Source organism: Oncorhynchus nerka, linkage group LG15, assembly GCF_034236695.1.
Source record: "Oncorhynchus nerka isolate Pitt River linkage group LG15, Oner_Uvic_2.0, whole genome shotgun sequence".
NCBI lineage: Eukaryota > Metazoa > Chordata > Actinopteri > Salmoniformes > Salmonidae > Oncorhynchus > Oncorhynchus nerka.
The window spans coordinates 81,188,026-81,194,882 of NC_088410.1; positions in this window are offsets into that span (position 1 = coordinate 81,188,026).

Below are 6,857 nucleotides of genomic sequence, written 5' to 3' on the forward strand. Positions count from 1 at the left end.
AAGCATGGAGGTGGAAACATCATTCTTTGGGGATGCTTTTCTGCAAAGGGGACAGGACGACTGCACCGTGTTGAGGGGAGGATGGATGGGGCCATGTATCGCGAGATCTTGGCCAACAAACTCCTTCCCTCAGTAAGAGCATTGAATATGGGTCGTGGCTGGGTCTTCCAGCATGACAACGACCCGAAACACACAGCCAGGGCAACTAAGGAGTGGCTCCATAAGAAGTATCTCAAGGTCCTGGTGTGGCCTAGCCAGTCTTCAGACCTAAACCCAATAGAAAATCTTTGGAGGGAGCTGAAAGTCTGTATTGCCCAGCGACAGCCCCGAAACCAGAAGGATCTGGAGAAGGTCTGTATGGAGGAGTGGGCCAAAATCCCTGCTGCAGTGTGTGCAAACCTGGTCAAGAACTACAGGAAACGTATGATCTCTGTAATTGCAAACAAAGGTTTCTGTACCAAATATTAAGTTCTGCTTTTCTGATGTATCAAATACTTATGTCATGCAATAAAATGCTAATTAATTACTTAAAAATCATACAATGTGATTTTCTCAATTTTTGTTTTAGATTTCATCTCTCACAGTTGAAGTGTACCTATGATAAAAATTACAGACCTCTACATGCTTTGTAAGTAGGAAAACCTGCAAAATTGGCAATGTTTCAAATGCATGTTCTCCCCACTGTACATATGAGATGAGTAATGCAATATATGTAAACTTTATTCAAGTGAAATAGATACAAACCTTGTCAAACATATAGGCCTATCGCCTAAGCTACATGAGGTGTGCAACTCTGATTTGAAAAGTCACAAAAAAAGGCATGCGCTATATTCCTTGTCTCACTGCACAAGCTGAGTATCACCCAAAACATAGACTGTTCTCTCTGCTACCGCAAGGCAAGCGGTAGCCGAGCGCCAAGGCTAGGACTAAAAGGCTCCTTAAGTGGATCCCAGTCTGCCTTAACTCGACAGACAAAAAAATGTAAGCCTTTCTTACTGAAAAAAAACTAAACTGTAGATGTGGAGGCACAAAAAAAAGCTGTTCTTGCTGAAAACCCCCCTCTAGATGTGGAGAGACAGTTGGCAGGGAAGTTAAGCACCAAGATTAGAGTTGTGAGACTGTGACCTCTCCTTTTCACAGACTAGGAGTGAAATGGATCACAAGGCAAAATACTAATATTTTGTTACACTGCCTGGAGGTCAAGTTCAAGCATCCATATAGGTCAGGAAATGTGACTGACTTTCTTCTGATCCAAAACATGATACACAGAATTCTGTGTACTTAAACAAAGATTCCCATGTCTTTAAGGATAGGGTTTAGTGATAAGCCCTTGAGTATCTCCTCATTCAGAAGCATTGCATGATGAATTGCTCCTGTCCAGGGGCCTCAATTATAAAAATGTTCTTGGATTTATACTTGAACTTAGTCGTAAAATATTAACTTCTTATGGCTGCAATCCCGTTAACGGGAGCGATATGACATCAGCCAGTGAAAGTGCAGGGCGCCAAATTCAAAAGAACAGAAATCTCATAATTAAAATTCCTCAAACATACATGTCTCATATCGTCTTCAAGGTAGTCTTGTTGTTAATCCCACCAGTGTCCGATTTCAAATAGGATTTACGGCGAAAGCACCGCAAACAATTATGTTAGATCACCAAATAGCCACAGAAAAACACAGCCATTTTTTCTAGCAAAAGATTTTCCAGCCAGAGTCACAAAACCCACAAATAGAGATCAAATGAATCACTAACCTTTGATCATCTTCATCAGATGACACTCATAGGACTTCATGTTACACAATACATGTGTGTTTTGTTTGATAAAGTTCATATGTATCAAAATATGAGTTTACATTGACGCGTTACATTCACTAGTTCCAAAAACATCCAGTGATTTTGCATAGCCACATCATTCAACAGAAATACTCATCATAAATGTAGATGATAATACAAGTTATACACATGGAATTATAGATATACCTCTCCTTAATGCAACCGCTGTGTCAGATTTTTTTTTTTAATTACGGAAAAAGAAACCCATGCAATTATCTGAGACAGCGCTCAGAAGTAAACGTGACAATAGGCGCAATGATGGCGTCAACATAAACAAGAAGTTAAATGATAAATATTCCCTTACCTTTGATGATCTACATCAGAAAGAACTCCAGGAATCCCAGGTCCACAATAAATGTTTGTTTTGTTCGATAATGTCCGTTATTTATGTCCAAATACCTTCTTTTGTTAGCGCGTTTGGTATACATTTCCAAGCGCTCATTCTGTTCAGCGTTACATTGGACAAAAACTTCAAAAAGTTATATTACAGGTCGAAGAAACATTTCAAACTAAGTACAGAATCAATCATTAGGATGTTTTTAACATATAGCTTCAATAAAGTTCCAACCGGAGTATTCCTTCTTGTCTTCATTAGCAATGGAACGCAAGTGGGTACCATGAGGAATAAGCGTGATCAGAAAATGGCTAACTGCCAGACACCTGATAGATTCTGCTATCATTCACTCGCACAACACTATAGGAGTCTCATTAAAAGTTATATTGATGGGTGACATCTAGTGGAACCCCTAGGCAGTGCAATATCATTAATTTCTCAAGGGGATTTCATTGGGGACTCTGGTGAATACATACAAAGCTCAGATTTCTCACTTCCTGTTTTGATTTCTCCTCTGGATTTTGCCTGCCATGTGAGTTATGTTATACTCACAGACATCATTCAAACAGCTTTAGAAACTTCAGAGTGTTTTCTATCCAATACTAATAGTAATATGCATATATTAGCAACTGAGACTGAGGAGCAGGCCATTTACTTTGGGAAACTTATTCATCCAAGCTACTCAATACTGCCCCCCAGCCATAAGAAGTTTTTAAGTTCAATTCCTAAAAGATACTGAGCATAAAACACCTTGCTTATACAAGTTCTAAGAAGCCTATTTGTAACTTACGCACCTGTGATCTATAAATCTCAAATGAAGTTAACATTTACGTCACCTGCACTTCAGCAGTCCATTGGTGCGCTCCACAACCGACCTTGTTCTGCCGTGTTCCAAATAGTAGTGCATTTCCTCTGCTGTTCGGGGATCGGCAAAGGGAGTGAGAAGCCACGTTTTCAGTGGATAGCCCCTGTCACCTAATAGGGTTAAACCGTTATGTTACATTATTTTGCAGAGAAGCCACCCGCCTTCACTCTCAGCAGCTTCAAAACGCAGGCCTACTCTGCCGTGGCGCAGAATGAATAAATCGTGCGTAGACCCTGGCCACTTGGAGCATACATTGAGTAGTTGCATACGGGCATCGCAGATGATCTGAACATTCAATGAATGGAAATTCATCCTGTTAACATATTCATGTTCATCTACAGACGGTGCACTTAAGGCAATATGTGTGCATTCAACTGCACCTATGACCCCTGGGAAATTAAATGAGCGGACAAACTCACCTGTTCCTCGGCTGTAAATGGGAAACTAATGTATCTCGTGGACAATACATGTCAAATTGCCTCGATTACTTGTGGCAGGATATGGCTGAGATATACCCAACCTGTCACTAATTTCGCTCTGGAATGTCCCAATAGCAAGGAATACCAGAGTGGACAGTAGAGTGGCTCCCTAGGCGAACCCCCCCTTCAGCACCCACAACACAAATAAATAAGCATAACATTTAAAACTATATAAATACAAATATAAGACTCAAATATCAAAAATAAGTAACAAAGGCAAATATAAACAAATTGTAGTATATAAACTCAGCAAAAAAAATTATGTTCCTTTTTCAGGACCCTGTCTTTCAAAGATAATTCTTAAAAAATCCAAATAACTTCACAGATCTTCAATGTAAAGGGTCTAAACACGGTTTCCCATGCTTGTTCCATGAATCACAAACAATTAATGAACATGCACCTGTGGAACATTCGTTTAGACACTAACTTCAGACGGTAGGCAATAAAGGTCACAGTTATGAAAACTTAAAACACTAAAGAGGCCTTTCTACTGAAAAATACCACAAGAAAGATGCCCAGGGTCCCTGCTCATCTGTGTGAACGTGCCTTAGATATGCTGCAAGGAAGCATAAGGACTGAAGATGTGGCCAGGGCAATAAATTGCAATGTCTGTACTGTGAGACACCTAAAACAGTGCTACGGGGAGAAAGGAAAGACAGCTGACCGTCCTAGCAGTGGCAGACCATGTGTAACAACACCTGCACAGGATCGGTACATCCGAACTTCACACCTGCGGGACAGTTACAGGATGGCAAAAACAACTGCCCGAGTTACATCAGGAACGCACAATCCCTCCATCAGTGCTCAGACTGTCCGCAATAGGCTGAGAGAGGCTGGACTGTGGGCTTGTAGGCCTGTTGTAAGGCAGGACCTCACCAGACATCACCGTCAACAACGTCGCCTATGGCAACAAACCCACCATTGCTGGACCAGACAGGACTGGCAGAAAGTGCTCTTCACTGACGAGTCGCGGTTTTGTCTCACCAGGGGTGATGGTCGGATTTGCGTTTATTGTTGAAGGAATGAGCGTTACACCAAGGCCTGTACTCTGGAGCGGCATTGATTTGGAGGTGGAGAGTCATCGGACTGAGCTTGTTGTCATTGCAGGCAATCTCAACACTGTGCGTAACAGGGAAGACATCCTCCTCCCCCATGTGGTACCCTTCCTGCAGGCTCATCCTTACATGACCCTCCAGGATGACAATGCCACCAGCCATACAGCTCGTTTTGAAATGTCCAGGAACTTACAGCAAGAACTGGCAAATCTGGTGCAGTCCATGAGGAGGAGATGCACTGCATCTGCAACCTACCCCTTCCCGCCTCCCCATCTCGTACTTCTGAGTGGGAGACCTTGCTCACAAACTAGAATCAGGGCTCCCAATCCGATAAGGTTAATTGACCCACAGTACCACACGGTGACATGATATCATTGACGGGATGTGCAAATGAGGGATAGAAAACCGATCGCGCAAATGTCACCATTCCGATTTTATTTTATTTTATTTATTTTCTGGTGCGGGTCCCGGCAAGATGACGTCTGCCCATATGGCCTTTACCTAAATCCTCCGCTGGATACAGGTATGGCATGATTACATCGTGTCTTCCTTTCCAGATTAGGGGCTAAATTCACGCACAAATCTAACAGAACATTTCTTCGGAGGCGATAGCGATCATCATCCGCAAAAAAGTAATTCCGTTCTCTGAAAACTCGCTCCCTTCTAACAGCACGGTTTTCAATGTCTTCCAATAACTTAAGAACAGAACGCTATTTATAGAACATCACATCCTGTTTTTAATTCACAACTCCATGCGTCTGGTAATTAATTAATCACACGTTTAATTGATCATTCCTAAAAAAAAAATGCATAAAGCTAATGCAAAGTTTAGAACAGGCTTGGACGCATATGCGTCCCAAACTGCAATACCCCTACATAACCAGCAGGCAAATCACTTACGTTAAGTCTAGACTTTGCATAGAGATAAAATCATGTTCACGTCAAAGTAAGGTTTTATAAATAGCTACTTATATGTGGTTTTCTGCGTAAGTCATACTTAAGATCAAAACTGATCATAAATCCGTTTTATAAATGAGGCCCCAGCCCAATATGACTAGCTACTATTTCTTCATTGGAACACATCACCTGTGATAAAGCATTTGTAAACTCCGTCTGGTTCAGCCCATTTCTAATCCTCCTAACCTAGCAACTTTTATCAATGGTTCCCTGCAGTTCAGGTGGCATGGGTGCCTTTGCTGTCAATAAGGGCTGCATCATTTTCAACTGGACCACTGGACATCATGAAGAGTTGAAACAAGTTTGGAGAAGCAGGCTGTGCTAGAATAATTTCTCTAAGGAGGATCCCTGTAATTTAAGAAAATAATGGTCATTTGGCTGAAGACACTAAACTGCTATTTTGAAATATGTAAGAAAATAAACTACTAACCATTGTGGGTTTGTGACATCAGGTGATTGGAACAGAACATGCTGTGTCACATTACATACAGTAAGTGTTGTGGCTGGTTGTGTAATAATAATGACGTATGTCTGGTACACGGTGTACATACATGAAGGCATTGATATACTGTACACTTGTTACACTGTCTGGAGACTGAGTGAAGTCATTTTTCATACATGAAGACATGTTACACCTTCAGGTCAAGTCCATGACCTTATGTTCATAAACCCCTGAGGCAAGGCCATAACCACCACTTAATCCACTGTGTTCCCTATAATCATAAACTACACACACACTCTCTACAACGCTCATGGACCTTGTCACTAAACACCTAAATCCATCCACACATTAACTACTGCTTATGCGTACAATAAAACCCAGCAGCTGTTCATTTAAAAGCCGTGTTTAAGAAATTAGATTAAGTTAAGTCTGGTCTTTGAACTACTCTGGTCTGTACCTTACAGCTGTGAGAACAGGAATCACTTCGTTTCCCCCTACACTTATTCCAATTATTATGGTAGGAGTTTTATTTCAATATTATATACGACAGTGAATTTACACACCACAAAACTGAGAGTGCATTGTGGACTTTTGTCGTAGCCTTTTATTGAAATATGCAGTAATGTAATGATCAGATAAGGCAGGATGTTTAGGTTGTGTCAAGCCAATATGTAAGATTGCTTCACATTTATGGGAGATAAACCTTTTTTTGGTACATTTTCCAACAAGTTCACTGGAGATGGAGATACTGTACACCAGATACAGTGGGGGGGGGGACAAGTATTTGATGCACTGCCGATTTTGCAGGTTTTCCTACTTACAAAGTATGTAGAGGTCTGTAATTTTTATCATAGGTACACTTCAACTGTGAGAGACAGAATCCAGAAAATC